We start from the raw sequence: 10,248 nt of genomic DNA, 5'->3' as shown, positions 1-10,248 counted from the left end.
AGGGAAAAGGATCTGCAGGGATTGCAGAGAGGAGCCGACCCTATGTAAATGGTCCATTTAATCCTCCAAATTAAACATCTGTGAATCTGCTGCGAAGCAGATTTGCTCTTTGGATACCTGGCGGCCGGAAGCCATGTCTGAATAACTTCCGGGAGATGCCATGAATTGAACTTGGGACCTTCTGCATGCAGAACAGATGCTCCACCACTGAGCCATGGTTCAGGGGCCATGTGGCTACTGCTGATTCTGGCCTCCTCTACCTGTTTCTCTGCTCATCTGCAGGATGGGAGGCAGCAGCATGGGAGATGGCTATAGCCTTCAGGCCCTACTTGTGGGCTTTCCAGAAGCATCTGGCTGGCTACTGTAGAAAGCAGGATAAAAGACTACAGCAAGGGTAGGCAAACCTGGCCCTCCAGCTGTTGTTGAACTACAACTCCCATCTTCTCCAGCTACAATAAATTGTGTCTGGGGATGCTGGGAATTGTAGTCCAAAAACTTCTGGAGGACAAGTTTGCCCACCCCTGGACTAGAGGGACCATTGCTCTGATCCAACATCTCAAGTTTTTATTGTTACAAGTGTCTGTTTAGGCCCACATTTGCCAGTGACTAAGGTATTGGCATGGTACAAAAATCATAAGGTGGTATCCCAAGGAGAGCTCATGCTGTTGAATCACTCCTGAGGGTTAAGGGGCCCTCAACAACGGTGTGGGATGGGGCATAGGGACTGCGGAGAGAGCTAGGTATCCCCAGAGACCTGAGCCCTGTTCAGGCATTCACAGATTGCCCGCCGAACATGCTTACAGGGTTGGAAATGGGTCATAAGCCACGCCCTTGCCCGTCAGCCGCCCACCCGGCCCCACTCTCCATGCTTACTTTTGTCTGAAGAGATGGCTGCAGTAGTAAGTGTGATTGTGCCCATTTCCATGACTGGTAGACTGGGGTGCCCCAGCCTCCTGATCATGGAAATGGGTGCAATCACACTGACAAGGTTTGTCTCTTCAGATGAATGTTGCAGTAAGCATGAAGAGCTGGTTGGGGTGAGCGGGACTTCCCAGTGGGAAGTTCCCACCCGTTTCCAGCCCTGTAAGCATGTTCGTCAGCATTCTACTGAACAGCTAAACAGGGCTTGGGAGGAAGGGAGGCACCTTTCATGAGTAGAGCAGAGATGCCTCAGGCCAGTTTCCAGGGATTTCCTCCTTCCCTTATGGCTGCTGTAGTCTATGTAGCCTGCTTCATTTCCTATGGTGTTGCCAAGAGATCCCCCTGTTGCTGAAATACTACAACCGCTAGTCTTCAAAAATAGAATAGGCCTGTGTTCTTGTGAGGTAAGTAAACTGGTTTATTGTCTAGCACAGGGTTTCTTAACCTTGGGCCCCCAGATGTTGTTGGACTACAACTCCCATCATCCTCAGCCACAAAGGCCATGTCTGGGGATGATGGGTGTTGTAGTCCAACAACATCTGGGGGCCCAAGGTTAAGAAAACGTGGTCTAGCTATAATGTACTCAATATCAGGAGCTTCAGGTACCATCAGCCATGTTATATTAACATATACTAACAACAAGAAGGGAGTTCTTCCCAGACACCTCTGGTCAGTGATCTTCACTGTTTTTCAAGCAGGGGCCACTTTGACGAAATAAAATAAAATAAATTCAGAGGGAGAGCCATTTCCCACTGTGCTGACCTCTGTGAGTGCTGCACTTCCCTCAGGACCAGAGGGTCTTAAAGAGAAGCAAACCTTGTGTCACCTAAAAGGTGCTCATGGAACACTGGGAAATGTAGTCCTTCCCAGCACTTTCTGCATAGAGCTCTTTGGGGAAAGCACTGGGGAGGACTACACTTCCCAGTGTTCCACGTGCACCTTCCAAGATGGTGCTGGGGCTTGAGAGGACTCTTTTTCTCTTAAAGCCACCCCCAACACACAAAGCGTAGCACTTGCAGAGGTTAGCACAGTTCCACCAGCAATGGGGAAGGCACAGCATTGCACTGTGGGTAGAGTAGCCTCTGCATAGTGCTGGAGGAGCTGAGCAAAGTATTGTCTAAGACTGAAGCTCTGCACAGGCCTAATCAATAAGTACAGGCAAACCTCGTTACTCGTGGGGAGTCTGTTCCTCGCCTTCTTCCACAAGTAATGAGGCATTGTGCCAATGCGCCTATGGAAAACAGGGGGTTTGGTTCCAGAATGCACAAAAAAGTTTTTAAAATGTCAAAAAATGCCCCCCCCCAATAACCCTAATGTAGTGTGCTCCACAAGGTCTCATTGTGCCCAGCAGTGCCCTCCAAACTGCGAAATGCCCACCAAAACCATGAAAAATAGTTGGAAAATGCTTTTTAAAAAAAGAGCTGAAAAACAACAGGGGGAAATACTCTACCATGCTCTGCGGGGTCTCTTTGTGCCCAGCAGGGCCCCTCAAGCTGTGAAATGTGCCCCCAAACCACAAAAAGTTGTGGCGGAAATGCTTGTTTTTGCAAGAAATGAGCCACAAAATGGCTCCTGGTGACAAAATGGAGGGCTGAAATGACCACAGCAGTCAATTCGGCCCTCTAGGAACTGCAGATATATGAGTTTTAATCCTGGGTGTCAGTTAGACACGTGAGAATATGTGAAACTGCAGATATGGAATCCGTGTATAACGAAGTTCTCCTGTAACCAGGGTGCCACTCTTAGGACTAGGAGCTTCCACTGGCTTCCAGGCCTTGCAGTGAAGAATAATGCCTCTGGTAGTAAAAACCCTTCCTTCAACTATTAAATTTTCAATTTCCACAATACTGTTAAATACACTTTACCCCAACCCCAGGAGGAGCTTTCTAGGCCACAGGAGGCTGCTGTGGGGAGGAAAGGGGAGGTGTGGGAATATAATTTGCAATCATGCCACCCATGGTTTTCCAAGCAAAATTCAAAGACCAATTTCAAAGGCAATATACAGACTTCAGGGCCGGATACGGATTTCAGTGGCTATAACTAGATTCCAAAACTAGTATTTCCATTTTTACCAGACAAACCTTACTGTAGATATATGGTTTTTAATATCCAACTTTTAAATATTGGTTTGACATCAAAGTGTGCTCCGAATGAAAAACTCACTTCAGTGCTATTTAAACTCTGTGCTGTGTTATGAGTTTCACTTCTAACCCAAACTCTTGAGATTTGCCCTTTGTAAACAAGGCGCTCTCTGCTTAAATAATTTTCTACTGTTTCCTATTTCATTTTTTCTTCTTTGTTTCTTTTTTGCAAGTCTGCAGGCCTTCTGTTTAGTGCATCGCCTTTCAGCACAGCAAGAGGTCTGTTTGTGTGGGTGAAATAAGAGATTTGTCCGGACAGCCAGAGTTCACTTTCTGCTAAAGATGGGAACATTATAGGTTCATAAATTGTTTCCTACATATTGAATTGGTCTAGCCGTAGACTGCCTTTCTGGATGGTTTTTAAATAATTGTCAATAATTCTTTTCCATTTGCTTTCACCCCAGAATTATTGTGAGCTTCAGACCACAGCTCTCCTCCATCAAGCTGAGAGAGAGAGACGCTATTTCTCTCTGGTGCTCATAAACATGCATTTGAAATTAAGATGTAAAGCATGGTTTAATAATGAACTAAGGTCATTTCCTGACAGAGGTGTGTGTGTTTTTTTTAGTGTCAACCAGACTGATTTGGCATGCCTGAAACCTGCAAGACTCACAGAAATGTGACATCTAAGGTGGGAAGAGATCATCCTTTGACCCATTTCAGGACAGGTCAGGCATTGACTTGATACAGCAATCTGTTAACATACACTCCAGCTGTCTCTATTTTCTGGTACAGGAGGACCTCGACATTTGTGGGGGTTCCGTTCCCAGCTGCCACCACAGATATGGAAACTGTGAATATCAAGTCACTGGGGGCTATGGGATTGTGGGGGTTAGGTTCCTAGTTGTTAGGAGAATCACTGAAATTTGCCAAATTTGGAGGGAGAATGTGGAGGAAAGCTTCCTACCATGCTTCGCTGCTCTCCCGCAGTCACACCGTGCCCTGGAGTGCACCCAAATCAGCCAAAAATCAATGCCCCCCCCAGGAAAAAACTCTGAAACACAACCCACGGATACGTGAGGTTGACGTGTTTTTTTCCTCCCCGCCCCCTGCATATGCTGAGGCCCAGTGTCTTTTACCCGGCCGTGGATATGCAAATCCATGGATAATGAATCCACAGATATCAAGGCCCCCCTGTACTTGTCCCTGGTAAGCCTCTGGCCCTGTTTTGCATTTTGCAGATGGCTAAAATGTTGCTGTTGGTGAACTGCTAAGTTGACATGCTTCAGAATTCAGCCCCCTCTCCCAGATATGTAACCAACCATTAAACCTCTGAGTGGCATGCAGGTAAGTTTCATCTGCAGTGCACACACATGTAAATGCATTCACATTAACAGTAAGGCACCGTACAATGCATTCAGCTTGCCCTTTCACACATTCCAGCAGTTAGGCATATTGAGATGCCAGTGAAATGTGTACATCCCAGGACTCAGATACAACTTTGAGGGGCTTATAATGAGAGGTAAGCATTATGAACCCCAAGTTCTTTTCTAGTTAAGATTTTGATTTGAACTGTAGAATTTCTCTCTTACCTGGTCCCACCCAGACTCTCCCCAAATCCCCTCTCTTTCCCACACATTCACCCAACAATCCCCCCAAACTTCTCCTGGCTTCTCTCCCACCACACTCAACAGGGCAGAGGGAGTGGCAGGATCACTCATCACCAGGGTTCAACATAGTTGGGTATTTGCCAAGGGCTCACTTTAATCCCCAAGATCACCTTTGTCTCCATAGTCTTCTTATGGCAATGGCAGAACAACCTTCTTTGAGATCACCCAGATAGAAGGTCCATGGAGAGCAGTTTGCCTAGTGCCCCCTGAAATCTGGAGGAGACCGTGGACAGACATGTTATGATGGCAGGCCAATCTCCACCACTTGCCATCAGAGCACTGCAGCTGCCGCCACCGCCACCACCACCAGAGCCCATATGAGGGGTGGGAGTGAAGGAAGGAGCAGGGTTGAGGAATCAGTGAGTGGGTGGGTGGCTGTAGCAACTCCCTGCTCTGAGCAGGAGACCTGGACAACAAGACCTCCAAGGTCCTTCTAATAATAAGATTCTATGATTCTATGACCCACATGTTCTGCAGCCAAACATGGGCAGTGCCAATCCACCCACACTGCTGTAGGCTCCTCGCAAAGTGCCAGTTATGTTGCTTTTGTGCAACAATACAGATACTTGAAGTAGTACGTAAGGATGTGGATCAACAACAACAACAAATATTTATATACCGCTTTTCAACAAAGTTTCCAAAGCGGTTTATAGAAAGAAAGAAAAGAAAGAAAGAAAGAAAGAAAGAAAGAAAGAAAGAAAGAAAGAAAGAAAGAAAGAAAGAAAGAAAGATCCCTGGCCCCAAAGGGCTCGCAATCTAAAAAGAAACAGAAGATAGATACCAGCAACAGTCACTGGAGGTCCTGTGCTGGGGGTGGAGAGGGCCAGTTACTCTCCCCCAGCTAAATAAAGAGAATCACCAGGTTAGAAAGGTGCCTCTTTGCCCAGTCAGCATGGGCAAAGTGGGAGTGGATGGCACTCCCCAGCATGCAGGGGCAGCTGGGAGACACCCCGCCAGCACACAGGTGCAGCTGGGGGCAGTGCAAGGATGTCAGCCATGGTGGCAAGCAGAGGAGGAGCCCACCTGGAGCCATGGACCGGCTCTCCCTCCACTTTAGACGGGCTGTTACTTCCAGTCTAAGTAACATTTCCAGAGTGCAGGTGCAGTGCTTCAAGTATTTGCACTCTTGTGTAAAAGCACAAGGCTGCTGGTGCTACGCTAGGAGCCCTCATTAGCGCAGTGGGATATGCGCTGCCAACAACAGTCTGCAGAACATGGGGACCTATAGGTGGGGATGGAGGGGGTGTAGCGGGTGGGTGGCTTCTTTCCAAAGTCAGAATGGCTTGAAAAATAAGCAGGGCTATTTCTGAGTTTGGGAAAGTAGCTCATCTTTGCTCCTTGGCCTCCCTCGCTGCTTTTAAAAGAGAACCAAAGAAGACCTGGCTTTTTATCCTTTTTTGCCCTCTAGAGGGTGCTGGTTTTGCTACTTGTGCCGTTTTATGAGCTGCCTTTTATGGTTTTATCGCTATGCATCTTTAATGGCTATTGATTTTATAGTGCCTTAATACTTCTACTGGGTTTTTATAATTGTTTTAATACTGTTTTTGGAAACTGCCTTGAGATATTTTATGAAAGGTGGTATATCCATGTAACAATAAATAAATAAAAATCTTATTTTCTAAGCTCAGGAGAAGTCAGTCATCCATCCAGGCTTCTGAACTGTTGATAATTGTATTGTTATATACTGAGGCTGTTCTCACAAGCAGCCTCGCCCAGGCTACGGCAGCTCATAGGATCTATGCGGATCCTAGCACTCCTGCCCTGCCTAATTCCGCTCCCAAGCCCGGCTCTTAGCCGAGATTAAGGAACCAAGTGCTCCCTTAACCAGCTGTCTGGCTCGTGTGCCTCCTCAGGTCCACAGAGATGGGTGCCTAGAGTGCCCGTCTGATGAGGGAATCTCCCAAGGTACCCCATTTGTCATGCAATGCCTTGTGGGATATGTGGAGGCGGGGAAAATGAGTCCCAGTCTCTGTTGGTCTGCACTGCTGGGAGCAACCGGATAGTCATCAGCACAGGTTGTGAGGGCATGCGGCATGCGCACCAAAAGCATCCAGAGTGCTTGTCTGGAGGAAAGGTGAATTCAACCAGCCTCCCTCCCTCACCCACCCATCCACTTCCCCGCCCGCCTGGTCATGTGAACGATTTCACTGCCATATAAATCTTACCCAAAGAACAAACACCCACTTGGCTTTTAAATCAGTTGAAAACAGGCTATTACCAAGTTAAAGAATGCAACATATAGGAGGACAAAAGCCTTCACCAATGTGCATAGGTGGTGGGCCTCGAGCAGTGATCTTTGGTATGAGAACATGAACTATAATTCCTATACTGAGCAAATTGTTGACTAGAAGACCTTCCATATCCCTTCCAGTTCTGAAATTCTATGATCCTATTAGGCATGTTAATGAGTGTGTCGTTTTCATGGGTGTATATTGATAAACTACCAACCCAAAAAGTGCCAGTTCAGAAATCACTAGATCTCCAAAGCCATCCTCCTGTTCAACTGAGACAATGGTGCCCACATAGAGCTGGACCCAATCCAAACTCTTCATTCACTTTTGTGAAGGGTGCACCAAATGGAAGCAACAGTTTCTTTATTAAGCATACCAAAATGGGGGAAAGACTATCAAAGCACCCAGGACATTACTGTCTGTGGGTTAACCGAATGTAGCTCTAAGGAAGCCAAATGCCAAAACTGTAGAGTTATATTTTTGTCTGACCTTGATTTTAGCGTTTTCTTACTCAGCACGGTTCACTTCATATTTGTTTTGTTTTAAAGTCTGGAATATTTTGCATTTCACCTTAATAGTTCCACTCTGTTTGAAATGTTTATATAGCGTGATTTACTACAATATGGATGTGTAATTATGTGATGATTAGACAAAACATTTCTGACAAGAAAGGAAAACAGTAGTTAATAATGTTTTCCATCTGTCTGGTAGAACTTCACTGAAAAAGCAACCCTGTGCATGGACCAGGGTCCAAGGCTAAATCGAAACGAGGACGCGGCAGAAACAGTAATGCCTCGATACATACATTCATTCTGATCACCGCTCACACATTTTTGGAAAGCATTACCATCTGTTTTGCAGATAAATATTACAATAATTAATGTCAGCACATGTTTACATTATAAAATCTTATAGGGTTGCCTCCCTTTCCTTTGCAGGAATAAAAGATGCCTTTTAAAGGACTGGAATGAAATGCCCTGTCATTATTAGGTAAAATGAGTGTGTGTCAATAATGGCTTCTTTTATTGCACAACTTGGAGACATTTTAATGTTCCTATTCTCCATTTAGGCCAAGTTTCTTGGCCATCATTATTGCACATAGAAAGACCCCAAAGAACTGAAATTCTGCAGATCTAGCAACAAAGGCTGTACCGTATGGGGACACACATGCACCTGGCCCTACATTGCAAATATTTTGCATACACACACACACACTCCAGAAAACTGTATGGGAAGATGGTAGAACAGAAGTGAGTATCTAGGAGACTGTGTGCATCCTCTTCAGTCAACAGTGAATGACTGACATACCACGCAATGCTCCATCTGCCTAGCAATGGAGCATTTGCACAGTTGCACGAGCACTCTTGCACACGATGCTAGAATTACATGAGCGTAATTGCATAATTGAGAGCCACTGGAAAGAATGGCCCTCTGCTGCACAACTGCATTTGCACAATTCTAGCATCTTGCACAAGAGCACAATGCACCAACCCTCTATTGTTAGGCAGAGACGGAGCACTGTGCAGTATGTCAGCTAATGTCACTTGAAGCCCAAGTCCCTTTAGGGAGCCTGCTGGGTGCTGTACTGCTAAGACAGTCACTCTGATAGACACCGTGGGGCTCAAACTGGGAGCTTGGTGAATGAGGCACTGGTTCCCTGTATCACCAAGGCTGCTGATCAGAGAGGAGAACTACAGGTAGTTCCAACTGAAGCATTCACAGAAGAGCCCATGATCCTCCTGGCTTTGGAGGTCAGGTGACATTAGAGGGCCAGTCCAGTCCCACTGACTGATATGAGGACTCTCAGACCTGCTGGTTCCCTCATTCAGTAACTGGTCACTAGGGGAGGCAATCAAGTCCTGGCATCAGCCACTCTGTGATATTTGCTTTGTTTTAAACGTCTGGAATATTTTGCATTTCATCTTTTAATGGTTCCACCCTGTTTGAAATGTTTATATAGTGTGAACTACTACAATATGGATGTGTTCAGAACCTCACATACTGGCCACTTCCATATGGCAATCAAGTGTGGGATAGTCAAAGCTTTCATACAAGTTCCACGTATGCTCTTACTCCCCATACACATGCTGCTGAAGGTTTCCATGCTACTTCAGTCTCCATCACAGTTTTTAGAAAGCGTGTTAAATCTTGGCTTTTTACCAAGGCTTTTATATGATTGTCTCTATTGCTGCTTCTTTGTATATTGTATTTTGTATGCTTGTATTTTAAATCTTTAGTTAGACTCATGTTTTTATATTTTAGCTTAATATTTTAATTGTGTATTTTTATAGTCTTGTTTTAATTTTTCTGTGAACCACCTTGGGATTCTTGTAATGAAAGGTGGTATATAAATTTAACAATGAATGAATGAATGAATGAATGAATGAATAAATAAATAAATAAATAAATACTTCCTGGTGCGATTTTACCCTCCATACATGTGCTGATTAAGGACTTTGCACAATTTTTGCAGTTCCGCCTGCTGGCCAGCTCTTACATTCCAAGAGGAACCCAACACTTTGAATTACACTTTTGTGGTGACTGGAGAAAAGGCTGGGTTCCTCTCAGAATGCAACAGCTGACTAGCAGGTGGAACTGCAAAAATGGCACAAAGTCCTGTACTGCTCTGGTCACTGCCATGATCTCTTCTGGGACAATGACCAGGTTGCCTCAGACCCTGGACAGCTCATAAGGCAAAATGACAAGACCATGGCCAGGGGAATCCAGAGCTGATCTACAACAACAGAATGAGAAGTTGCTCTAGCAGGGTCTGTGAGCAAACGTAAGGATTTTATAGTCTGCTCTTCAGGCACTATGATTTGGACCCATCCCTTCCAGGGGCAAGCTTTGGTGCCTGCTCTGATGGGGAGTGGGGGTTCTGTCATGGCCAGGAGGTCCTGGGAATATTCCTCTGGCTCAGAGTGGCCACAGGCAGCAGATTATTGAGGCACCACAAGACAGAGTAGCTATTCAGGACTAATCTGGTCCTTGCAAGCTTTGCAAGAAAGAATTGCTCTATCTAAAAAAATTGTGTGTCTCTCTCCCTCTCCCTCTCCCTCTCCACACACCTTGCAAGAAGCATGGGAAAAGAATAGGAGGCTGCTGGCAAGCTTCCCTCCTCCCCAGCCCCGTGGCCACTTTCAAATCCTTGAAGGAGGGCTAGCCTCCCTCAGGGTCATCATGGGGTGAGGCAGCATTTGACACTGTCAAACATCCCAGGTATTCCTTAGGGCAGGCCAATGATACTGCTCCCTTCTTCCCCTTTCTCAAACATCAGAAGCTGTCCAGGGAGGGGGTTTTCCTTCACCCTGCTCTCGTCCTCTGCCGCCTAGGCTGGTCCATTCC

At 45.9% G+C, this 10,248-nt stretch overlaps 1 long non-coding RNA gene across 1 annotated transcript; it reads left to right on the top strand.

Annotated features, from left to right (window-relative positions):
- Positions 1 to 1,971: 1,971 nt before the first annotated feature.
- Positions 1,972 to 9,316, top strand: LOC128330117 (uncharacterized). Its single transcript, XR_008309964.1, has 2 exons — positions 1,972 to 4,349; positions 7,615 to 9,316. It is a non-coding gene; the product is annotated as an uncharacterized LOC128330117 (long non-coding RNA).
- Positions 9,317 to 10,248: the final 932 nt, after the last annotated feature.

This window comes from Hemicordylus capensis, chromosome 6, assembly GCF_027244095.1.
Source record: "Hemicordylus capensis ecotype Gifberg chromosome 6, rHemCap1.1.pri, whole genome shotgun sequence".
Taxonomy (NCBI): Eukaryota; Metazoa; Chordata; class Lepidosauria; order Squamata; family Cordylidae; genus Hemicordylus; species Hemicordylus capensis.
Note: the sequence above shows the minus strand (reverse complement) of the source record. Positions and strands in the feature narration are given on the sequence as shown.